Source organism: Notolepis coatsorum, assembly GCF_963971535.1.
Source record: "Notolepis coatsorum genome assembly, chromosome: 10".
In the NCBI taxonomy this organism is placed as follows: Eukaryota; Metazoa; Chordata; class Actinopteri; order Aulopiformes; family Paralepididae; genus Notolepis; species Notolepis coatsorum.
The window spans coordinates 73507312-73534220 of record NC_140174.1 but is presented as its reverse complement, the minus strand read 5'-3'; the positions used below and the strand labels follow the sequence as shown (position 1 = coordinate 73534220).

The window sequence follows — 26909 nt, the reverse complement described above, 5'->3', positions numbered from 1 at the left end:
GTCGATAGCTTTGCTGTATGGTGCAAGGACATCTCTAAGGGCCCGCGTCCACCTAGCGCATATTTCTCCGTGAAACATGCTGGGAGTGCGCCCAGTAGAATGGGGCAGGGCGTATGCATGCGGTGAGAAAAAAACGCGGGGGCGGGGCGCCGCATGCGGTGAGCGTGATGACGCACCAAGCTACCTGAGGAGACGAGCCGAGAGACAACCTACATGACAGCCATCTTGGAATACTACTTTTATCGTATTTTACTCGACTGTCGCGGTTATTATTGTTATTAGTGTATTCGTGGGTGCTTCTTTGCGAATCGCGATGAGTTTGACCACCGACCAGCAGAGGCAAATTGCTATCATACATATCATATCATTGCTGGATACATTTAACGATGTTCCTGCTGCTAACGATGTTCCTGCTGCTGTCACCGTGCCAGACGGTCGTAGAGCAAGGAGGAGAATCTGGATACATGACACCATTCGCCGGAGACGGCAGTACGGAGAGTACCATCGTCTCGTCCAAGAGCTCCAGTTCGATGGAGCCCGGTTCCAGGCCTATTTCAGGCTAACAAAATGCCAATTTGAGCTGCTCCTCCAGAAGGTAAAATGTCCACCCCCCACCAATGTACATTTTCTTCCCCTTCGGATGTATATATTTCTGCAATCTGTTAATAACGTTTCATTCATTCATTCAAGGTTGGCGATACCATCGCTAGATCCCAGACGAGCTTCAGGGAGACGATCGGCCCTGCAGAGCGTCTGTGCATCTGTCTGCGGTGAGTTTGATTGATTGATTAAAAACGTTACAGCTCAATACACACAATTGTTAAGGGGATGCAGACCAGAGAAAGACTTTTTGAGCTGCAGTGTCCACACCCTATTCAACTACGGGGTTAATAATAATAATAAGTTGTATACTGAAAATATTTTATAACATTTGTCTCACATTCTAGGTTCCTTGCCACTGGTGACTCCTACAGGACCATAGCATTCAGCTATAGAGTGGGGAACTGTACAGTGGGACGTATCGTCAGGGACGTGTGTACCGCCATCTGGAGCTGTCTTCTACAGGACTACATGCCTGTGCCCAAGAAAGAAGACTGGCAGAAAATAGCTCAGGATTACAGTTCCCTCTGGGCTTTCCCAAACTGCCTAGGTGAATGAATGAATGAAAACTTTATTTAACAGATTGCAGAATGGGTACAATACAGTACGGCTCAATACACACAATTGTTAAGGGGATGCAGACCAGAGAAAGACGTTTGTCTTGTTTACATCAGGGTCCCCATATTTTTTATTCAGTGACATTCATGACATACACAACATACATGACATCATGACATTTATGGCATAGGGACATGGGTAGGGATTCACATCTTTTTACGGCTGTGGGTAGGGCGTTCCACATTGTTGTGGCATAATTGTGAATTTTTTATTGTGTGTTTTATAGGTGCAGTTGATGGGAAGCACGTCGTAATTCAAGCCCCACCTTGCAGCGGTTCCCTTTATTTCAACTATAAGGGAACCTTCTCCATCGTTCTCCTCGCCATAGTTGATGCCCACTACCGCTTCCGCATGGTCGATGTGGGAGCATATGGGAGAAGCAGCGATGGGGGAACGCTGTCTTCCTCCGTATTCGGCAGGGCCCTACGCGAAGGACCTGGGCCCCGTCCCCCATGTCTTTGTGGCAGATGAGGCCTTCCCTCTGCGAAGGCACATGATGAGGCCCTACGCAGGGCGAACGGAGGGAGAGAAGAGGGTCTTCTCTCCCTCTTGAATTAAAAATGGGGGACCCTGATGTAAACAAGACAAAAGTCGTTCTCTGGTCTGCAGCCCCTTAACCCTTTCACTGCCACACTACAGAAGGTTAACCCTTTACTATAACACAACCGAGGGTTAACCTTCTGTAGTGTGGCAGTGAAAGGGTTAACCTGCTGTCGTGTGGCAGTGAAAAGGGTTAACAATTGTGTGTATTGAGCCGTACTGTATTGTACCCATTCTGCAATCTGTTAAATAAAGTTGTCATTAATTCATTCAGGCTTTCCCACGCCAGAAGAATGGTGGAGTGCTCTTTTGGCATCATGGCGGCTCAGTGGAGGCTGTATAGGAGGGTACTTGGTGTGTCTCCAGAGGTTGCGGAGAAAGTTGTGAAAGCAACATGTAACAACATGTAACTTCATGAGGTAGGCTATATATAAATATCTGTGTCATAAATGTCCTGATGAATTGAAAATGGGGGACCCTGATGTAAACAAGATGAAAGTCTTTCATCCCCTTAACAGTTGTTTGTATTGAGCTGTACTGTATTGTACCCATTCTGCAATTAATAATGTTTTCAATCAATCTATCAGGTGGGACGATGCATCTGTGCCAGCGCTGCCTCCCGCGGTGCCAGCAGAGCCACTCCTTGGTGCCCAGGCCCTGAGAAGGATGGGAAGCAACAACGCCACCAGAGAGGCCATTACTGTCAGGGAAACCTTCACTGGGTACTTCTCAGCAGCGGGACAGGTGCCATGGCAGAATGAGATCATCTGAGGACCTCCTACTCCTACCTCCGTATTCACCCAAAGGCTCTTTTCAGAGCCACCCAAAGGCTCTTTTCAGAGCCACCCACTTTGTGTTGAGAGAGTTGTTCCCATGATGCTCAAACTAACAAGATTGTCCTTGTAGACATTGAATTGATTATTAGAACAGTGCATATTTATTTTATTTACAGATCAAAGGCACAGGTAAGGCACATTAACACACAAGGCACATTAAATTAAATCATTAAAAAAATTAAACATAAAAACAATTGAACTGATTACAATTAACACTTTAACTGCCAGGAATTATAAACGCCCCCTAGCCCATCCGGTCAACATCAGATGACGTGTAGTAACTTCTAGAAGTACGTCTAGTTGGAATTTTTTATATCGCGCTGATTGCCATAAAACTGTATTGCATCATCAATATAATGCATTTGGGGCTATAGATCACGTTCTGGAGAAAGCTGCAGAAAGAGATGAAAACATACTTATACATTAGACCATACTTTACTATGAATATGTGAATGAAAAAGTTTAACGTTGCTACACAATGAACAATACATATAGGACTTTGAATGGGCCCTAATAATGGCAATGTAGCAATAGAATTTAAAAAGTTATAGCCCTGCAAAGAAGGGGACTTTCTCCATAGACAAATAGAGCCGGCAACCTACGGTTGATAATGAATTTAACCCATGGCACCCACAGTGTTAAATTAAATCATTAAAAAAATTAAACATAAAAACAATTGAACTGATGGAAAATAAAACAAAGAAACCCTACAACTCTACTGAAAACTGAGCCTCGTGCAAAATCTGCTGGAATTTCATTTTGACTAGTGAATTCTTTTCACTGTTAAGTGAGTCCAGCGCTGGCAGCAGGCTCAGTAAAAAAATTTCATTGCTGCTGACCGTTTTTGGGACATTTCTTATTACCCCCATCAGCTCCTCTTGGTAAGTAGTCAGGGGGGCCGCGGGTGGTGGTGGTGGAGGAGGAGCCCTGCGGTTATGTCCCCTCTGTGCAGCAGCAGGTGGTGGTGCTGGTGCAGAGACGTTATGTCCCCGACGGACGATGGGGGTGCCAGGGACATCCCTCTGTGCAGCAGCAGGTGGCGGTGGTGGTGGTGGAGGAGCCATCTCCGCTGGTGGTGCAGAGACGTTATGTCCCCGACGGACGATGGGGGTGCCGGGGACATCCCTCTGTGCAGCAGCAGGTGGTGGTAGTGGAGGAGCTATCTCCGCTGGTGGTGCATAGCGGGGCAGTGCTGTTGATGGACCAGGGCCCTCCTCCTCCTCCTCCTCACTGCTCATACCTTGGGTCATCTGGGTGACAGACGAAAGAATATTTCAGTTTGAGATAAATGACTAGAATAATTTAAGTTTCCACTTTTTCCAGTTTTCCACAAAATGCCAAAGCTATATATATATATATATATAGTTTGCCATTTATGTAAACAAACCTGATTACATCAGTGGTATCTCGCACACATTCTGAGAATGTTTAACAATAAAAACCTTGTGACTGGAAATGTTATCTATGTCCATCCGTGTTAAATCTCTGTACAGCTTTTGACTAGTTAATATATATATATATACAGCCAAGGTTGAGGAGATATGACATTCTGGTCAGACGCTGGTGTGTCTCTGATGATGAACTGAGCACTTTTCTGTGGGCATGGAAACAGAAATAAACTATGTTCTATATTTTTATACAAATTGACTCGATCTGAATTCCTACAGCTTCACTGTTTGGCTCATTGGAATATTCCACAGCAACCTTCATCTCCTACTCCCTGCTTGCACTGAAGTGATCAGGCCCTAAAGTAAATTATTACCTGTGACATATGTGATGGAGACATGGAGGCAAACAAAGAGTCTACACTCTGCTGGCTCTCCATCTCCTTGAAGTTGCTGCTGGTCTCACGGTCTTGCAGATGTGGCTCTAAGAAACTCAAGATGCTCATATACTTCCATCTTTTTTTATCTCCAGCTTCTGCTCCACTCTTCTTCTCTTTCTCAGCCCTTCTATCCCTCCTATACTTGTCCCTCAGGTACTTTTCGATTGGCAACGATCACCTATAATCAGATAGCAGACAATTATTATTATTATTAAATAATGACATAGGTATCAGATTGACATAGCTAGCTAATTATATGCTAACAATATAACGACGTCAGATATAGTTTTGTATACAGTGGATGATATAAAAAAAAAAAAACTCACCAGCAACATTCATGGTCTTGCCAATCTGGTCCCACAAACGGGCTTTCCTATCTTTATTGTGATAATGTCTATCGGACATGTCGTAGAGCACTGGGTAGGTGGAGACAGCCAAGATTAACATCTCCTCCATATTGATGGTCGGGTTGAAGTGAGCTCCCCCCGCCGGTGTCACGCGAGCTACAGTTGGCGCCACGGCGCCACAGCTGTGGCAGCTCCGTTGTCAAGCAGAGTGGTAGATGACTGGCTGTGATTGGTTGTTTGAATATGCGCTCAGCGCAGCGCTCTGAAAGTTCAGAAAGTTTCAACTTTCGTCCGCACAAAAACGCTGAGAAAAGACGCCGACGGCAGCGCACTTCCTCCCTCCCCATTGTAATACATTGAAAACAGACGCGTGCGGTCCTAAATATGCGCTAGGTGGACGCGGGCCCTAAGACAATGGAAATTATAGTTGACTTCCGGCGCGGGGAGGCAGTCCACCCTCCTCTGTACATAAACGGCCAGCAGGTGGAGAGGGTAGACAGTTTCAAATTCCTCGGCATCACCATATGTGATAATTTAAAATGGGAAGTTAACACCAGCCTCATAATTAGCAAAGCCCACCAGAGGCTCCACTCCCTGTGCCAGCTTAAAAAGTTTGGTGTGTCCAGGGAGGCGATGCTCAGTTTTTATAGAGCCACTGTGGAGAGTGTCCTTACCTTCTCAATGACTGTGTGGTACGGAAACACCACCGTCCATGATAGGGGACATTTAGAACAAACTGTATGCACAGCGTCAAAAATCATCAGCTGTGAGCTCCCCTCTGTGGCCTCCATTTGCCACACAAATCCGGCGGAAAGGGGAAAAGGTGATCAGGGACCCTTCTCACCCTGCTTACAACCTCTTTAACCCCCTTCCCTCTGGCAGAAGACTCCAAAGTCTCAGGTGCAGGACATCCCGTTTTAAAAACAGTACATATCCCGAGGCTGTCCGTCACCTGAACTCAAGTACAAATGTACAGGCACTTTGCACAACAAGGGCTAGCACCAGCCAACATGCACTTTAAGGCAATATGCACTTTAAAACTGGAACACTGAGCAATTTATTTATTTTAGGTACTGTAGCATTTTCTTTTTAATTGTTTGTGTAAAACTTTTTATTGTGGGGATTGTATTCTTGTGTTTTTATATTGTATGTTTTTAACATTGTCTGTACTGCATGTGGCACCAAGACAAATCCCAATCAACAGTGTTGAAATGGCAATAAAGTTTCTATCTATCTAGACTGGTGGATCTGTGGGGGGGGAGCCTACTGGCTCCACTATGCTGGCGAGGGATCTGATGACGAGGGAAGTGATCGCGAGATGGAAAGCAGCCTGGAATATATATTTACATATAATCAATCAATAAACGCAATCGATATTTGGAATGGCGATCAGGAATTTAAATAATCTTTTTGGAGAACATCTGATCTAAGGTAAGGAGTCTATGTTACCAGTTTTAGGATCATCAGAGCCGTCTTCACTGAGATAACAGCGTGTCCCGTATGTGTATATGTGTCAGGGTTTCCGTTAGAAAAAATTGTTGCCGGTCTCCGTGACCGGCAAGATTTCAATCTACCGGACAAATGAGATTAATTCCGGTCATAGTTTATTGAGCTTTAAAACAATTGATAGACAGGCTATATAAAGAATGTCATCCTCAAGGCATGTAGATTTATAATAGTATTACTTAAAACTAGGCTACTTTTGCGTATACAGTCATTAATATATTCCAAATAAAATAAGTCCCTCGATACTCCGTGCTGCTGCTGACTTGAAATAAAATAGACCGCGTATGTGGGCAGTCGGTCCGACACTAAACAGCAGTCTGTTATAATCACATTTTTATGAGCTAACGAATTCCGTTATATTGGACATTTGTATTAATTATATCAAGCGAAGAACTGAGAAAGCAGAGAGACGGCAACATTATCGTGGTTTGCGTGACGACTCTCTCCACCTCGCAGCGACTTATTTGCAAAGAGTATGGCGCTGCAGAGCAGCTGATCCAGCTGTTATTGGCTCTTTTCTGGGAACCGCACAGCAGCGCCCCCCACCCAACATTGGCTGAAAATGGCTGAATTAGAGTACTGCTGGAATACTGCATTGGGCTGCTGGTGCTATGGCTCTGCAGCTTCACAAAAGTTCGCACACCCAGCACTAAGCTCTCGGTGACAACGTCGTTGTCATTATTAGAAGCAACGAGGAAACAAATGTAATGATAGTTTCGTTCATCGCATAGGCTATTTAATTTTAGCCTATTTTAATACAATTCAAATAATCAAATTGTGCTTAGACTCAGGGAATTATTTTCACCGGACATTAAGACCGGAGAGATGAAATATGTCGGACTTCAACAGATTTTGCCGGTCAAATACCGGTAATTACCGGCTAACGGAAACGCTGATATGTGTGTGTGTGCTGTTGAGGAAATAAGAGAATCGATTTCTCAGCTGGCTTCTATAGTGTGCATAAGTACACATATACTATCGATAATCTAGCGTTTATTTGAAAACGATTCATAAATAGGCCGACAAATGACAACGTGTCTAGTGTATTCGAGAATATTCCAATAAATGCCGTTTATGACGTAATCTTTTTATTTTCCGCAAATTTTCGAGAAAACGATAGCTTTTCGAAATGCTATAAAAAGGATATGAACAGATTAAAAAACAATCCGTTTCGACAATGTTGACTGCAAACAAGTCATTGATAAGCGACGGGCAGATTAGACACATAGCCATAATTTAAAACATAGATTATGCGTTTTTAACGCTATCATTGAAGTGGATGATGGCACTCAAGGACATTAATCAACGTTAATGGCCGGCACTGAAAGTGTTAAGGCTGGCATCCAACCACGTTTTGAGACAGGGAAGCGCGGCATCCAAAGAGTTAAGGCCAAATCATGTAAAAAAAATTTTATTAAAAGATTTAAAAAATAAAAGAAAATATTTTTTTGGCCCATATCAGACCGATATACCGATGTGAAAAAAAACAGCCATATCGGCGGTCGATATTATCGTGCATCACTACTATCAGGCATTCAGACGTTTATGGTGGCGATTAAGGCTGTCCCCGAAGCCTGTTTTTGGGATTCGAACTTCGTCAGGGTTTTTCGAACGAACATTCGAACCTTTGTTTAAATTTTTTTTAAATAAAATTCCAAAGAAAAATGTATATAGTTTTTTTTAAATATCCTCGAACTAAATCCTCAATTTGAATAAAGTGATTAATCTGATCAAATGAGTCTTTTTTCTTTTTATTAAATCAACTTTCCAGCCCCAGACCCAGCCCAGGGAGAAGCCCCAGCCCAACTAAATCAATTAAATCAACTTTCTTTAATGAATATAACTCATCAGTTTCTTTTAATACTATAATATTAGTGTAGCCTAATCTTTATCTGCAACTGTGAAGAAAAACCCCATTGGTTTAAACAGATTTATAAAAAAAAGAAAAAACAGAGTTTTTATTATTAAAAATTATAAATTTGAACGTTGATTTAGAATTCGAATGCCAACCAACGTAACGAAAGAAGGTTCGAACGTTCGAACGTTTGGGCTCAGCCCTAGTGGCGATCAATCTCCACTAGTTCATACTCCATTCAAATACTAGTTATAAGTCGTGTAGCTCCGCTCTGCGTCATACTGGAATCCACTTCCATATCAGTACTAGCACTGAATACATTTTCACATGCACCTTTACACACCCATCCGCCTGGCCACACCCCCATCCGCTCCTCTACATAAGCAGGGGTGTGGCCATACTAACAGCTCCTTCCTTGTTTTCACCACGGCGAGTGTCTTTATACACAACTTTGAGATTAGTGAAATGTTGAAGAGGAGCTACGATGAAGGAGCTGCGTTGACATTATATTTTCTCTCTCACTATTTTCGAGGAAATACAGCGATAATGTTTTCGCCACCGGGGTGTCTAGAAGATGATGATCACCGGCATTTTCGTATTAGGGGCTCGAGTCGCTGGCCTAATCCCCACCGGCATTCCTCCAGCTCTGCAGTTGGACAGGTATTACCTCCGCTCTGCAGTTGGACTTTGCTTGAGAGGCGCTCAGCTGTGTGAGGGCTAGCTGCCTCTCCGGGTGGGTGATGGTTGATATGCGAGCGCCAGTTGTGTTGCTATGGGGGGAATGGCTACACGACTTACGAAAGCCGGCTCCAGGCTGGTACCCTTTTTTGCTGCCTCTTAGCGGCGTGGAGAGGGTTCTGGTTTGACGCCCACGCTACATGAGCTCCTCATCGGGAGCTCTATTGCCTGGGACCGTATCCGAATCTGCGGTTCAATCCCCCGGATCTCTGGACAAACGGATACTCTGTCACCGTGCGAGGCCCCCGCCTTTCAAGATGAAAGTTACCCAGCGCGAGGGAGGTGGGTTTGGTGTTTCGTTATAGGAATGTCTCCACGCTCAAGTCGGCTGCAGCCCATGAGGGAATTGTGCCGGCACCGCTGTGTCTGATAATCACTGTTCTGAAGACTGTGTTGACTTCTTTTCCTCTTCTCTCTTCGGATGAGGAGAGGGACAGACAGCGGCTGTCTGAAGTGTTGGCCTATATTATGTTCTCACGTTGTGCAGTTTCGGTGGTAGCCGTTTAGCTTGCGTTCTAGCTGGGTTGAGCTACCTGTTAGCTACGACGCTAGCTCTGTACGCTCGCTCGGCTGGGAACGTTAGCCTGATGCTACCAGTTAGCCTGGAGTTAGCCGTTAGCTTGTGCTACACCGTTGAACATTAGCCGTGAGAACAGCAGGCCATAGCACTCTGACTACGACATCATCTTTGACAGAAGATGTAGTCGGCCCTGCACCATGATCGGCTGTTGGAGGGGGGGGGGGGGGGGGCGTTTCGCCAGAGCCTCGCTCCGGCCTTGAAGAGCTTATTTTGCCCCGCCAGCGAGGGCCTTCGCCAACGTAAGGAGACCAGCCTGTTGCGGTCCTCTCAGCCTGCATTCATTGGTGCAGGTAAGGGTCCATTGGACACTTCCCCCCTCTTCCTTCCTTCCCCTTTCCGAATGTTTTGTAATAACGATGTTTTTTCCAAAACGTATGTTGCTTCACTACATTTGGGGATGCGACATGTGTTGTGTGTGAATTGTCTTGATCGCTGGTATAGCTTTCTCTCTACCTAGAACACGGCGTTGTTTTTTACGTGTGTAAAAATGGACTGGTTTTGTTGTATGATGAGAGGTTGTGTGTTCATGTAACGTTAGGCAACGTAGCTGAGCTCACAACTGGCTGGGTTAAAATCCCTGCAAAGCTATGCCTAGTGGCATGTGATCGAGGGGCGAGTCCCTCGATCAAGGACTACAGCCAAGTCAAGGACTACAGCCCCCTCAGCATCGACGGGGCACCGGTTGAGAGAGAGAGAGTGAACAGTTTCAAGTACCTCGGAGCCCACATATCCGAGGACTTGACATGGACCACACACATTGACAGTGTTGTGAAGAAGGCACGACAACGCCTCTACTTCCTCAGGCGCCTAAGGAAGTTCCAAGTCAGTCAGAAGATCCTTAGGAACTTCTACTCATGTACAATCAAGAGCATCCTGACTGGCAACATCACCTCCTGGTTTGGGAATAGCACTGCACAAGACCGTAGCAGACTACAAAGAGTGACACGTTCAGCCGAACGCACAATTGGAGGGGGGCTTCCCACCCTCCAGAACATTTACAACAAGCAGTGCAGGGGGAAGGCTAAGAGAATCATCAAGGACTCCAGCCAACTGCCTCTTTGAACTGCTGCGGTCAGGCAAGCGATACCGGAGTCTTAAGGCGAGCACAGAAAGACTCAGAAGAAGCTTCTATCCCCAGGCCATCAGGCTGCTCAACGAACAATAAACACTATGCAACAACCATCAAATGCACACAGCACACACATCCACACGCACACACTCACTTTAAACAAACAACTCACTGCAGCACCCACTTTACACACTTTAGAACACCTAAACACACTTTACACTTTATATTTATTGGTAAAGGATTTGCACTGCAACTCGTACACCTTACTGTAAATTGTACCTAAATTGTCCTCATCCCATTTCTGCTCTGCACTATATAGTATTGTATATTAGTACATTGCATAGTATATTGTATATTGTATGGTAACTCAGTTACTTCTATTCTGCATCGAACATTGTACATATGTCTATACTGAACACTGTGACCTCTATTTTTACATGCTATACTATTTTATTTCATACTTATCTTGTCTAACACAGTCTCTGGAGCGAAACAGTAAGAAGCATTTTGTATAAAAGTATTCTGTACTTCTGTATGACAACTATTAAAGAAACTTGAAATCTCTCTCAGCTTGTGATGACAATAAACAGGTGGCGAGTTTCACATATTAACAGGGCTGTTCAAACGAGTCGTATCAGGGGTAAGGTGGTGAGGGGTGGTATTTTCCCCCGGTTTTCCCCTGGGCCCCCCCCCCCCTCCCCTCAAACATGAGTTTCCTGGTCCCACGCCATATTGGGCGGTGGGCCACGGAATTCCCCCCGCCATAGAGTACGTCACTGGGCGTGTTTCTGCTTGGTCCATGTTGTGTTGTACCTTGCGCCGTGCTGAAGGAGCCTGGTCCTTCTCCATTCTTTTTCGCCCCTCTCTTCTCCTGCTTGGCGGGGCTGCGAGGGGGCTGTTGAGGTGGTTCTTGTAGAACTCCTCTGGCATCCCTGTGTACGTCCCGGTCCGCCGGGCTCGGGTTCGAATTTGTTTTCGTCAACCCGTTGGCCTGGGTTAACCCCTTCTTGAAAACTGAAACACTTGTACTGCTGTATAGGGGGGGTTATAGGAACAACCGCCTCATGTTAGAACCAAGGGGGTGGTTGGTTCCCTGGTGTGTTGGTAGCGGAGTCAACTCTCGGGGTAGGCCGGGTTTGGCCCTGTCTACCTGTGAGTGTGCCCCTGCACCTTTCATGACGTCTGCCAATCTTGTCAGCCTTCTCTGCCTCGGCATCTGTTCAAAGTGTCGGGGGCATTTCTTGCCCCCCTTAACTGATTTTCGAGGGTATTTGGTAAATTTTTAGGGCATTTTGCCCCAAGCCCCCCTTAATTTCGAACCCTGCGCCCGTCGCTTATCAATGACTTGCTTGCAGTCAACATGTACGAAACGGATTGTTTTTTCATCGGTACATTTTCGTTTTATACCGTTTTGAAAAACAGACGTTTTTGGTAATTTCAAAAAAATTCTGCCTTTGATTGGCTATAACACGTGCAAAATGCAAAGACCAGCCCTGATCATCACCCTGAAACTCGTCTTGGCTGAATGACATGCAAGCATCAACTTTCCGAATTGAAACGCTGTATAAGCACGTCGTCTCATACTGGTTTCATAATACAACGTTTCCGAATGGACGTTTGGATTAAATAAAGTGTATGCAGTGATGCTTTCACAGCGGAACACAAACTGCTTAACGTTACACAGGTATGTTATACACGTTAATTAAGCTATGTAACGTTAGAACGCAGCCCTTTAGCTTTAGCTAACGTTAAGATAGCAGGAGCCGTCGGCCAACAAAGCTGTTTCAACAAATGTATTCACAAAATGGATTATCATTCAAACGTTATTCAAGCCTCCCGTGACCAGTATGTACGTCTACTACTCAACCGCAGCAATGTGCGCTATGTTGTGCGTAAACTTTGATGGTCAAGACTCGTCAGTACGCTGGATTGAGGCGTGGACGGAAGTGGCCATTTTTCAAAATAAAATACCCGAAAGACTATTAGTATAGGGAGGTGTAGTGGTTACATACATGATTGCTGTTTCCGGCCGGTCCACCATCTTGAAAACACAATGCATTTGCCCATTGCCCATTTCTAAATTGTCTCGTTTAAAACAAATAAAGCATCAACATTTGCATGGTGTACCTTTATGTGCGTATTCATCCACAATCTATAGCTCAACATGAAAATATTCGCAATTAATTGTAAAAAAAAAAAAAAAAAAAACGCTGAATTTTATTTCTAGTTTGCAAACAACTCACAAGCTTTCTAGAAACCTACAACATACTTTCGGAAAACCAATCTGGCTTCCGCTCAGGGCATGGATGTGAGACTGCTATGATGAAAGTCCTCAATGATGTCCTCAATGCCCTTGACTCCAAACTCTACTGTGCTGCTGTCTTTATAGATCTGGCCAAGGCCTTTGACACTGTGGATCATGAACAGCTTTTGGAGCGGCTGAGAGACATTGGTGTCACTAATCATCACAGTGTAGCATGGTTCGAGAACTACCTCTCTGATCGCACTCAATAAAAACCGACAACCTATTAACCCAGTCCCTATCCATCTCTAAGGGGGTCCCCCAAGGCTCCTTACTAGCTCCAATCCTCTTCTCCATCTATATAAACAACATAGGCCAGTTCGCTGGAAACTCCCTAATTCACCTCTATGCTGATGACACAGTCCTGTACACCTCTGGTCCCTCCCCGGATGCTGTCCAGGCTCTCCAGGAGAGCTTTCTAAAAATCCAAGCTGGTTTCTCCGCCCTTTGCCTGGTCCTAAACACCAGCAAGACCAAAGTTATGTGGTTCGGCCACAAGCAGGGGGCGAAATTAACTTTTTGACTCACCGGCCAGTGGCGGGTAGATGGGAAGAATCTACCCGCCAGGCATATTTCTTACCTGCCAACTTTTTTTTGATTAAAAAAATTATTAATTATTTTATATAATTTTTTTTTTATAAAATATATATATTAATCATACTTGTAGTTGTATTATCTGCGAGACATCGCCACCTCGCTGTCTGCAAACAGCTCCACTGTCTGTGTGTATACTCGAGTGGCCTCCAGCTCCAGCAAGGATTCTCCGGCGCTGCAGCTGGACCTAAACTCTACATTCAGCATGAAAGGATTCTCCTGCACTCCAGCTGGACCCTATTCAGCAGCCCTCATGCGATGTAAGCCAGGGGATCGAATACGCATGTTGTAGGACATTGATGTCAGGAGCTATCTGTAGCTACTGCTGGATGGCGTTGGGACAACGCCTCTGAACTATTTAGTTTACTGGGACATTTCGTAGTGACTAGTGAGCTAACGGGGGCTAACATGAGCTACCTAGCCAACGGAGGTATTATGCACTGGACACTTGCTGGAGCAGTTGTTGATGTCGGGAGCTATCAGTAGCTAGCCGGCTGGATAACGTTACACAATGCCTCATGTATTAAACTAAAAGTGAATAGTTGACTGGGTCATTTTGTAACAGTAGCTAACATTAGCTCACGGAGGTCCCTCTGACTAGACTAACGTCACGGTGACTGTCCTCTGTTTACATGCAGCATACAGAAACAGGTGCGGGAGGGGTAGGAGGAGCAGTGCGCGGTGCGCTGCATGTCTGTGCTGAGACAGCGAGTGAGAACTCCGCTCAGAATTGGATCATGATTTTCGGTTTTTACATGACTATTTGATTGCCCGCCACACGGCGGGCAGACCTCTCAGTGGGAGGCGCCAAACATAAAAACTGCCCGCAAATGGCGGGTGGTGGGCTTTAATTTCGCCCCCTGGCCACAAGGGTACCTCCCAGACTGGCACCATTGTAGCCGCCGATGGCAAAAAGCTTGAACTGGTCACCTCTTAAATACCTGGGAGTGTGAATCGACACCAAACTCTCCTTCTCTGAACACCTAACTAAACTGCAGGCCAAAGTCAAAGCAAGGCTTAGCTTTCTGTATAGGAACCGTTGCTCCTTCACTAGATCTGCTAAACTCACCCTAGTCCAGATGACTGTCCTGCCGCTATTTGATTTTAGCGATGTAATCTACCCCTTGGCCCGTAAAGGTGATCTAGAACGCTTAGATATCCTATATCACTCCGCCATTCGCTTCGCTACCAATGCCCCCTACAGGACCCACCACTAGGGCTGGGCGATATGACGATATTATATAAATATCGGGTAGTTCATTAACGATACACTTTTTTAAGGTATCGTGGATATCGTGATGTTTTGCCCAAGAGGATTGTGCCGCGTCAATCTGGTCCACACCCGTTCAAACGTTTGAACAACGCCGCCCCCACACACACACTACTGCATCAAAGTTACTACTTATTATTAACAAAGGCATTCGTTTTGTGGCATTAACGTTATATAGTTACACGTTCAATAACATCAGCGTATACCCAAACATAGCAATGTCCGATGACGACATACTATAGATAGCAAACATTACTGTTCATATCTCAGCCCGTGCTGAGTTGTGCGTGCCCATTCTGCGGTCTGTTAATAAAGTTTTCAATCAGACAGATGTATGGAAAGGCTTTTATTATAACATCCGTTGCAGTAAAATAATTATGCCTCGTTTAAGTCATGCTGCGGTGCGCTGGTAATCACTCGTCAGCCGCGGGGAGCTGTTGTTGTTGTCGTTGAGCTGAGCTCTCGTCAAAATCAATGGCGGACAGAGCGGAAAGTAAAAAACGCATAGCGCTTGCCGATTGGTGCTAAGAACAGCAGGGCGGGTGCACGCGGTGTGACGTAATTGGCAGACTCGACTGTCAATCAAAATTATTCTGTTGCCGGCTGAACGATTGAATGAATGAAAACGTTATTAACGATTGCAGAATGGGTACAATACAGTACAGCTCAATACAACAACAGTGGACTGACTGGAGGATGAAGACCAGAAAAAGACTTTCGGCTTTTTTACATAAGGGTCCTCCATTTTCAATTCATCAAAACATTTAGAGACATACAAATATACAGTAGTTTCATAAAAATGCTAAAATGCTATTGATTGATTGATTGATTGATTTAAAACTTGTATTAACATATTGCAGAATGGGTACAGTACAGCTCAATACATACAATTGTTAAGGGGATGCAGACCAGAGAAAGACTTTCGTCTTGTTTACATCAGGGTCCCCCATTTTCAATTAATCATATTTCATATCTAAATCATATAATATCTCATTGCTAAATATATGCAATATATAATCTAATCCAATAATCTAAATCTAATATATAAAAATGCTAAATGCATGGGTATTTTATTTTGTCTTTAATGTTAGCTTGCAAACTCAAATACATTCTTGGTAAGCCTCATAATGAATTGTTTGGGGGAAAAAAGAAAAACATTGTGATGTGTATCGTGTATCGCCGAAAGGTCAGAAAATATCGTGATATCATATTTAGGCCATATCGCCCAGCCCTACCCACCACTGCGAGCTATACTCCCTAGTAAACTGGCCCTCCCTGGAGATTAGACGCAACATCCACTGGCTGGCCTTTGTATATAAAACACTTCTAGGCCGTAATCCCCTTTACCTTACTCGCCTAGTCCACCCTCGTCCACTCCCGAATTACCACACCCGGTCAGCCACACATATCCTGGTAAACGCTCCCCATGCCAACTCCTCACAAGGCCGTTCCTCATTTCAGTACGCAGCAGCTGATAGCTGGAACACACTACAAAAAACCTTAAATATGGAAACGTTTATTTCAATTAGATTGTTTAAGGAAACTTAAACAAAGTCCCTAGAGCACTCATGTAGATGTTTCTCCATGTGCTAACACTAGGGATGCCCCGATCGATCGGCCACCGATCGTTATCGGCCGATAATCAGTATAAATATGCGATCGGTGATCAGTGATAATGCTTTATTTTCGCCGATCGTCAAAACCGATCTCACTCGCTGCGGCGTCTGCTTCTCCCTCCAGCCCCTCCCGCACGCATGTAAACACGGGTCTAGCCTAATGGGATGGGAGAACGGCGTCTCCCTGAGCTAACGTTAGCTGCTAGTGCTACCGTTACAAAATGACCCAGTCAACTATTCACTTTTAGTTTAATACATGATGAGGCATTGTCTAACCGAACGGTATCTAGCCGGCCAGCTACCGATAGCTCCTGATATCAACAAATGCTCCAGCAATAGTCTAGTAGAGACGTGTATGATACTCTGTTAGCTCACGTTAGCGCAAGTTAGTTCACTGTTCAAAACGAAATGTCCCATTGAACTAAATAATTCACTGAGGCGCTGTATCAACGTTATATATCCGGCTAGCAGTAGCTACAAATAGCTCCTGATATCAATGTCTTATAACACTGATTCGACGCGTATTCGAGCTGAGGGCTTGATGAGCACATTAACGTTATACAAATAGGTCCAGCTGCAGCGCAGGAGAATCCTGGCCGTAGCTCGAGGCTACTCGAGTCATAGGTCCAGCTGCAGCTCCGGAGAATCCTGGCCGTAGCTGGAGGCTACTAGAGTACACACAGACAGTGGAGCTTGTTGCGTGGTGGCGATGTCTCACAGATAATACAAGTACAAGTTTATAAAAAAAGAAAAAAATTATATAAAATAATTTTAAATTTTTTTAATCAAAAACGATCGGTATCGGATCGGTATCGGCCGATATGGCTCACGACGATCGGTGATCGGTATCGGTGGCAAAAAACGTGATCGGGGCATCCCTAGCTAACACCATGCTGCCACTATTGTTCTGTTGTCCGCCAGTTGTTGTTCAGTTCAGTTCAGTTGTTGCTCTGTATGTATGTCCTGCCTTTTTAATAATGTTCCTTTGTGTTTTATTTTTATTTATTTTATTTTATCCCCCATCCCCTAGGGGGCTTTTTACCCCCAAATAGGCCGTTATTGAAAATAAGAACTTGTTCTTAATTAACCTGCTTATTCAAATAAAGGTTTGATGATGATGATGTCAACCAAAAATGCTTAACAAATAATGTTAGTGATAGAAAGGGAACTCATAGGGGAGCTCCAGTAGCTCACCACATATCTCGGCGCTATTTCTGCGTCGGGGAAAACCGTGCTGCGTCACGGATCTGGTGGACTCCGAGTTCGATTCCCGGACCCGCCGTCATTTGCCAGAATGTCTTCCCCTGATCTATATCCCGTTTCACCCTGTATCTGTCGGTCATACTTGACCAGAAAAGCGATAAACGCTAAAAAATTAAGTAAAAAAAAAAAAAAAAAGGGGGAACTCATTTTGTGCAAAAATGGAAAGCTTTCCAAATGTTCATGAGGTAGAATTGTTACAATAGCCGATCCATTTTCCCAAAGATAAATCCCTATATGGGTGGACCTCGCAGGCAGTCCAAAGTGACGTCAGACTACACCTCCCTATTTAGGAGCAAATTGTTTGCATGATTAAAAACGATGGTTTGAATATCCGTTCGAAAAACCCTGGCGAATGTTCGAATCCCAAAAACAGGCTTGGGACAGCTCTAACTGGAGCTGAGCTGAATGTTATAAAATAGACATAAAAAGGTGAAGGATTGGACTGTATATAGTTACAATGTTATTTTTTACAGCACAGCACCCTCTCGCACCTTGACCGTCAGAAGGGGGGCTATGTGAGACTGTTGTTCATTGACTACAGCTCAGCGTTCAACACCATAGTCCCCACCAGACTGGTGGACAAGCTGATCGAGCTAGGTCTGAGCTCCGCCCTGAGCGCCTGGGTACTGGACTTTCTGAGCGAAAGACCCCAGGCAGTCAGGGTGGGGGGGTCAGACCTCCAACACCATCACCCTGAGCATCGGGTCCCCCCAGGGCTGTGTTCTGAGCCCCCTGCTGTACTCACTCTACACACACGACTGTGTGGCCAAGTTCAGCTCCAACTCCATAGTGAAGTTCGCAGACGACACGGTGGTGGTGGGGCTGATCTCGGACAACGACGAGAAGGCCTACCGGGAGGAGGTTGAGGTACTGGAACGCTGGTGCCAGGACAACAGCCTGCTCCTGAACATTGGTAAAACCAAGGAGCTGATCGTGGATTATAGGAGAGGACAGCAGGAGACGCACACACCACTGATGATTAACGGGGCTACCGTGGACAGGGTGAGCAGCTTTAAGTACCTGGGGGTCCACATCTCAGAGGACCTGACATGGTCAACACACAGACACAGTAGTAAAGAAGGCGAAACAGCGCCTCTACCACCTGAGACAGTTAAGGAAGTTCAGAGTATCGGGGAAGATACTCCAGTCCTTCTACTCAGGAGCTGTAGAGAGCATCCTGACCGGAAACATCACTGCCTGGTATGGAAACAGCACGGCACAGGACAAGAAGGCCCTACAGAGAGTGGTGCCCTCAGCCGAGCGTACCACGGGTATTGCACTACCCCCCCTGCAGGTCCTATACAACAAGAGGTGCAAATCCAGAGCCTGCAGGATAATGAAAGACCCTCACCACCCCAATAACAGCCTGTTTCAGCTGCTGAGGTCAGGCAGACGCCTGCGAACCCCAGCTACTAGGACAGAGCGGCTTAGGCTCAGCTTCTTCCCCCAGGCCATCAGAGCCATGAACAATGAACATTGAGTGCTCAGAACATTGAACTATCCACACACAAGCACACATGAACACACACACGACACTAGGGATGGGAATTGATAGGATTTTATCGATACGATTCCATTATCGATTCTGCTTATCGATTCGATTCTTTATCGATTCCCTTATCGATACCTGATCAATTTATAATTTAAATAAATAAATTGGAAATGCAACAGAACTACATTTAGTCATTTAGCTGACGCTTTTATCCAAAGCGACTTACAAGTTCTGTACGACAAGCCATCAGGAAGGGCACAACTCTATCAGCTGAGCAACAATGTTCATCAAAGTGTTGAGTGCTACAGTGTAGGTTAGTTTATTAGGACAAGTGCATGACAGTACGGTTAGTTAGGGTTAGATATATTTTTTTTTATTCAGATAATGGTTGAAGAAGTGCGTCTTTAGTCGACGGCGAAAGATTGGACGTGATTCGGCTGTCCTAACTGGGGTGGGTAGTTCATTCCACCATTGTGGGGCAAGGACTGAGAATAGGCGACTTCTCTTTGATGACCCTCCCGGAGCTCGGATAGGAGTAGGTCTGAGGCGGCCAGAAGATGCAGAGCGTCGGGGTCTAAGCTGGTTAGAATAACAACATGCAACTTGACATTTCTGATTGTCATTTATTGTTGAGCCCCCATGTCAGAAAAATACAAAAACTGTAAAAAAATTAAACATTAACTATAGCCTACACTTAAATAAAATAATGTATTTGAGATTCTCTTAAAATGTATTTATTTTTTTATTCTTAAACTAATTTAATCTATTGAATAACAGGTTGTTATTCCTCTGACTTCTGTCTCTCACTCACACTCTCTCTCACACACACACACACACACACACACACAGAGAGAGAGAGAGAGAGAGAGCTCCCTCCCCGGGCCCCTGTCCTTTATGTATTGGCTTGTGTTGCTACACGGACACATTTGTATGTTGCACCACTGTACTTCCTGGCTTACAGACATGTAAACAAGCACCCACGTCTCTCATTATATGTGAACTAAAGAGTACAAGGTTTACACAACAGCCCCCACCTGCTGTTTTATTGTATTTGTACCTCTACTATCCGCTGTCAGCTGTTTATCTCTCTTTGTGAGCTTGATTAAATAGCGTTAGCTCACGTTAGCTCCGCGGCTAATTTTAGCTCACCCTGATCTAAATCAATGGCTGGGTTCTAAAGCATTCAAGTAGTTTTCACTGCACATAGAAGTAGCCAAACAGCGGGAGCATTTCGGGAGCATATTACCAAAACCCAGGCAATTTCGAGCCCTTAAGGAATCAAATAGAGTCTGCCATGGCTACATGCTAACGTAACGTTATTGCGCAACTGTAGGCAGCGATAAGGGAATCGAAAGTCACAGGAGCCACACGGTTCCAGGCATCGGCCAATTGGGAACCGGTTTTCGATTCCCATCCCTACACGACACGCACACTGTGCACGCTCACACACGAGCAGCCACTTAACACTTTAACATGAGCGGGCACACACTCATGTCGCACACACGCACACTTATGGCCAAAGGAAAGGACACTTTAAATTAGAATAACAGGAACAGTGTATTGCACTACCAAAGCTAACTAGCATGTCCCATATGCTCTGTAAATAACTATGTACAGATACCGAGATGTCACTCCATGTTACCCGTTACCTGTTTACTGCACAATGTTGTTTTTTCTTTTTGATTCTATTATATGTACCACTGTATTGCACATCGTTGCGGGCAAGACCACCCGCATTTCATTGTATACCTGTATGCCGTGACAATTAAAACTCTTGACTTGACTTGACTGGTTTCAAGGGAAAGAAAGGAAATTACCAATCGGAAGCTTTCATGTGCTTTTTTACTTCCGGAAAGTCCGCCATTGCGCTATGTAGGGCTGGGCGATATGGCAAAAATTCATATCGCGATAACGATATGATAATGTTATCATATTTCTCTATATCGATAATTATCGAAATTGTTATAAGTATAAAAAAAAATTAACAGATTTTTTTATTTTTAAAACAGATGTATGTTTATTTTGCAGCAATTCTTTGTCGTTGCCGCCATCTTTAGTGTTACATCCCCTCACACTCCAGTTCTCAGGCTGCAGCTGGTTTAAAAGCTAAAGTAAACCGGCTTCACTGCTGGCTGTGGCTCCAGGGGAGTTGAACAGTTCTGGCTCTGCTAGTTTATTTTCGATCTTTTTTGGTGGACAAACCACCGCACATGTGCACCGTGACTCGTGACTGGAGTCTAGCTCTGCTAGCACACATAGCCTACTGTGTACAGACGGTTTCAAACTGTATTTTAAATTAGAAAGCAAACAAAATAAATTGACAAGAGAAAAATAAATCTCAATTTGGTCAGTATTGTCATTTGGACAAGCAAAGCCATTACTTTAAGTTGCAGGCAAGAAAGACAAGTCTGTCCATTGTCTCTGGTTTTAAAACTGCCCTGTTGCAGGTCACACATTTTTTTTTTTTATTATAAAAGAAAAATTAAAGAAACCCGATTTTTTTTTCCGATATTCGATATCGATTATTAAAATATATCGCGATATTTATCGTTATCGTTATATCGCCCAGGCCCAGCCCTAGCGCTATGAGAGTTTTCTGAGACAGTAACATTAAATTAATGTAACTTATTCTAGTCTTACCAATAGCAATAGATTTTAGAAGACCTAGATTTATTGAGTACCTCTCACCCGGCTGCTCCACGCAAATACATGATGGGAAACGACTTGCTATGGTCGCGCAAAGCGCCTATTGGCTCAGAAAAGTTGTCAGTCACCAGCCACGTGACAGCCAGGGAGTTATGAGACGTTTGATTGATTGAAAACTTTATTACAGTACGGGTCCCGTCTACCCGCGTCTATCAGATATATTTATTAATATTGGATACAGGAGTTTGGGTACCAAGAGCTTCCTCAAATAACGTTATGCGTTATCATCATATCATCATGATGAACTTCAAGCTGTCAGACACCAAATTATTTTTTATCAGAGTAATGAATGCTGTCTTAATAATAATAATAATAATAATAATAATAATAATAATAATAATAATAATAATAATAATAATAATAATAATAATAATAATAATGCATTCTATTTATAAGGCGCCTTTCAAGGCACTCAAGGTCGCCGTACAACAATTTAAAAAAAATTAAATTCTCAATCACAATCCATTAAAATATAAAATAAATATATATAATCAGACAAATTGTACCTAAATTGCACCTTGTCCCATTTCTCCATTTCTGCCTTGCACTATATAGTATTGTATATTAGTACACTGCACAGTATTGTATATTGTATGGTAACTACGTCTATTCTGCATCGAACATTGTACATATGTCTAAACTGAACACTGTGACCTCATTTTTTTTACTTCTAATTTTACTATGTTATTTTATTTCATACTTATCTTGTCTTGCACAGTCTCTGGAGCGCAACAGTAAGAAGCATTTTGTATAAAAGTATTCTGTACTTCTGTATGACAACTATTAAAGAAACTTGAACTTGAAAATAAAATCAGACATACGCCTGCCTAAACAGGTGGGTTTTGAGGTGGGTTTTAAATGGAATGATGGAGTCAATGTTCCTGATGTCGGGGGGGAGGGAGTTCCAGAGGCGGGGGGCAGAGCAGCTGAAGGCTCTTGACCCCATGGTGGACAGACGGGCTGGGGGGACGGTCAGGTTGATGGAGGAGGCAGACCTGAGAGACCAGGTGGGAATGCTGATGTGAAGGAGGTCGGACAGGTATGGAGGGGCGAGGTTGTGAATGGCCTTGAATGTATGGAGGAGGATCTTGTAGTCTATGCGATGTTTAATGGGAAGCCAGTGTAGTTGGCGTAGGACGGGGGTGATGTGACTGATGACAGGGGTTCTGGTGATTATCCGGGCAGCAGCGTTCTGGACCAGTTGGAGCTTATGGAGGAGTTTGTGGGGGAGACCAAAGAGAAGGGAGTTGCAGTAATCTAAGCGGGAAGTGACGAGGGAGTGGACCAGGATTGCGGTGCTGTTGGGGGTGAGTGAAGGGCAGAGGCGGTTGATGTTGCGAAGGTGGAAGTAGGCAGATCGGATGATGTTATTGATGTGGGAATGGAATGATAGGGTGCTGTCGAGGACGACACCCAGACTCTTGACCTGGGGGGAAGACCATAACCATCTCTGCAATGGAGTTTATATCAAAATAACAATATATCAACCCCCCTGAACAAATGGTGATTGCTTCTTCAAGTCGATTCTACAGACTATCATCGGAATTAAATAATTATAATGATAATAAATACGACAATTACATTTTGCATTTATAGTCATGACTCAATGAGCAATCTGACCATTACCGCTCTATGTTCAGTACTCATCTAAGCAATCTGGCTCTCAGTTAACCCAATCGCTAGATAGATTAACGAATTCCATATAAATCTATAGTTCATTAAAGCAGCTGAGCTGATAGTACTGTATCCCACACACGCATACTTGTCGTCTGTTTTGCCTCAATATACAGTATATATAATATATATATTGATGCAAACAGAATTATTCAGCAGTGTGTTGTGTGTGTGTGCTGTGCGCGCTGCGGTGGCCAGGAGCGTGCAACAGGATGGTATACATTATGGTATATGAATAGTATATTCCACTATAGCAGTATATGGTGTGCTGTACATTTGAATCTGATCTAATTTTGCACACGGCCATCGCATTATAATGAGCTGGACAGGTGTGTATGTGATGTGTGTGGTGACGTGAACGCGTATCTGCCATGCGAGACTAGGCGAGCAGGCTGTTGTGAAATCTGAAGTGTCCGACGTTCTGACTCCTCCCCCGGCTGCACTCGGCTACTCTCGTCTATTTTCGAGGCGAGCCGAAATCAATCTCGAACACGCCTTAAGTTAGCTGTCAACTAAGCTAAGCTAACTAACGTTAGCCGCTAACCCTGGAAACGCTCATAGGGGAGTGATCCACGACACCAGTTCCATTAGAAAGAAAAGGGGGGGTAGGGGGGGTGGGGGAGGCTTGACAAGAGGTTTATATAATCATCATATTGGCGTGACTGTATCCATCAAAGGGTTAAATCAAGCTTTAGAGGAAATATCAAAATATATATCGTGTATCTATTGTAATATTTTTATATTATTTCTTATAATAAATTCTACTGTACTTTTTTGTTGACTGTTTATGTGAGTGTCAGTTTAAATTATATTTAGGGAATGGAGGGGGTTGTAATGTTTTTTTTGTCTTGTATTCTTGTTTGATGCGTTTGAAAAAATACAATAAAAATATTGTTTTAAAAAAAAATATATATTAGGCTTGCACAACAACACAGACTACAACTGTCTGTAAAAGTGGACTATTGTGCATCTTAGCACGAACTGGGACGCAAATATTTACGGATGTCATTCCTACCTGCCGTCCGTCTCCAACACCGACTAGCTCGTCTCCAACACCGACTAGCTGTGGATCAGTCTCCCCGCTCAGATCAGTAGTCCTCGATCTGGACGCTTCCACCTCCGTCCAGCGCTGTTGTGATACATCTACCCGGGAAGCCCTCACCTATCCCCGGTGCGGTTAGGCCTTGTTGCCTGGGACCGCTTCTCCTTCCAGCTGAGCCGCTGTTCTAGTCCTCCACACCTACCCTGATCATCTGCTGCTGAGGTACACTCGGACAGCTTCCCAGATTTTCCTGGCGCGGTTAGGCCTCGTTGCCTGGGACCGCTAAACCTCCGTATCATCTGCTGCTGAAACCGGGACCGCTAAACTTTCAGCCATCCAGTCAACAGGAAACTGGTAGCTGAGCTAGCCCGGCTAACAGGTTCACAATCTCCTCACCGACAGCATGTGCAGGCAATATTCCACCTCGCAACTGCTGGCACTCAATAATTCCTGTACTCCAGTCCACTATGCATCTCAGTCATTAAAAAACTAGGAATCTCATGCCGTCCCCGCTACATCCACAGAAGTTATCGTCGTAAGGTTGTGTTTACACTTGGTCACCATTCAAGGCAACCGAACGCTCCGTCGCATGTGTGACACGTCATCAGAGCGCTATGCCTGCTGCGTTATTTTTTTCCGTAGCCGCATTTTGCGGAGACGCTCTCTGATTGGCCATTTCATGTGACATGTGCGCCCAATCGTGTGACGCCTGTTTCTACACTGGTTAAGCTTAGGCACTCTTTCGAAGTTGGTTAAGGTTAGAGTTTGTCTTAGAGCAGGGCGATAGAACCCCAGCCCTGATTCCAAACTCTAACCTTAACCAACTTCGAAAGAGTCGCCTAAGCTTAACCAGTGATAAACTAGGCGTTAGGTAGTTTGCAGGCTGTTAGACCCGGAAATGGGCAAAGACACAGCTCGTCACGCGATTGGGCGCACATGTCAGTGGCCAATCAGAGAGAGTCTCCGCAAAATGCGGCTACGGGAAAAAATTACGCGCCCCTGCTGCGTCTATTCGAAGCCCAAACAACTCCTGCTTCCACGTTCGAGTTTTGCGCTCTGATTGGCCACTGACCTACGGTATTACGCCCCCCTTATCTACGCCAGTTCTGCACGCCCAACTTTACTAACAGCCTGCAGCCTACTCGCTAGTCCTGCCTCTACTAACTTATTCTACCGGTAATGGTAGTTGTTGCCACGGTCGGTATTGGGTCTTTGGGTGAATACTTCATTGGCGGGGAAGAAGAACACTGATAGCGGGGTGTGGTGTGGACCGTCCCGCGAGCCCCAGACCACCGCCCCGCGAGCCCTAGACCACCGTCCCGCGAGCCCCAGACTCTGGGGAGCCTCTGGGGCTCGCGGGGCAGTGGTCTGGGGCTCGCGGGGCGGTCCACACCCCGCTATCAGTGTTCTTCTTCCCCGCCAATGAAGTATTCACCCAAAGACCCAATACCGACCGTGGCAACAACTACCGCACTACCGGTAGAATAAGTGCCGAGAACCATGGGAAGTGATGCAAACGGTCTTGTCGTGTTTTGAACATTTATGTTGAATGAATGAATGAATGAAAACTTTATTTAACAGATTGCAGAATGGGTACAATACAGTACGGCTCAATACACACAATTGTTAAGGGGATGCAGACCTGAGAAAGACGTTTGTCTTGTTTCCATCAGGGTCCCCCATTTTCAATTAATATAGACATTTATGACATACACAACATACATGACATTTATGGCATAGGGTATTTAGTACTGATACATTTGTGACATAAACGGTATTCAAATATACAGTACTGTTACCCCTAGATCCTGACAGAGTATATACATATGATGGGGAGGGGACTGTACATTAGGAGGGGGTGGGTGGGTGGGAGAGAGATATACATACGGCGGGGAGGGAATATATACATGAGGTGGGGAGGAGACTGTCTATTAGGAGGTGGTGGGGGTTTTGGGCATTTATGGTGGCCAGTTTCGAATTGCAGCCTCCCGTAGGTGCTCTTTAAGAGCGGTTTTGAATGTGGGTAGGGATGTTGTGTTGATGGAATCACGTTAATATAGAGAGGATTGATATGAATTGGATAATGCAGGCTGTTAGTAGAGGCAGAACTAGCGAGCCGTTAATATAGAGAGATGAAAACAATACATTATTGCGATTGATATGTGTAACTGCCCCCCGGCTTGGTGTTGAAATAAAGATGCGGTTATGTTTCGTACAGATGCTTTTATTTGTTTTCTCTTTTGCATTTCAGCTTAGCAGTACTGTAGCTTTTCTTTGGTAGTTTGTCGTTTGTACAGGTAGTGACGGTTGCCTCATTTGCTCCGTTTGCACCCCGTTTGCACCGTGAAAACTGCATAGGACAGTCAAACACAAACATACAATTAGTTACATAGTTCACAGTTTCAATATTGTTCACATGTTGTTCATTATTATACC

The 26909-nt window shown here is 44.6% G+C and overlaps 1 long non-coding RNA gene across 1 annotated transcript; it reads right to left on the bottom strand.

Annotated features, from left to right (window-relative positions):
• Positions 1 to 3589: 3589 nt before the first annotated feature.
• On the bottom strand, positions 3590 to 24990 carry LOC311235140. The gene is made up of 3 exons (XR_014620133.1): positions 24447 to 24990; positions 4357 to 4597; positions 3590 to 3844 (listed from the first exon to the last, which is right to left on the bottom strand). It is a non-coding gene; the product is annotated as an uncharacterized lncRNA (long non-coding RNA).
• Positions 24991 to 26909: the final 1919 nt, after the last annotated feature.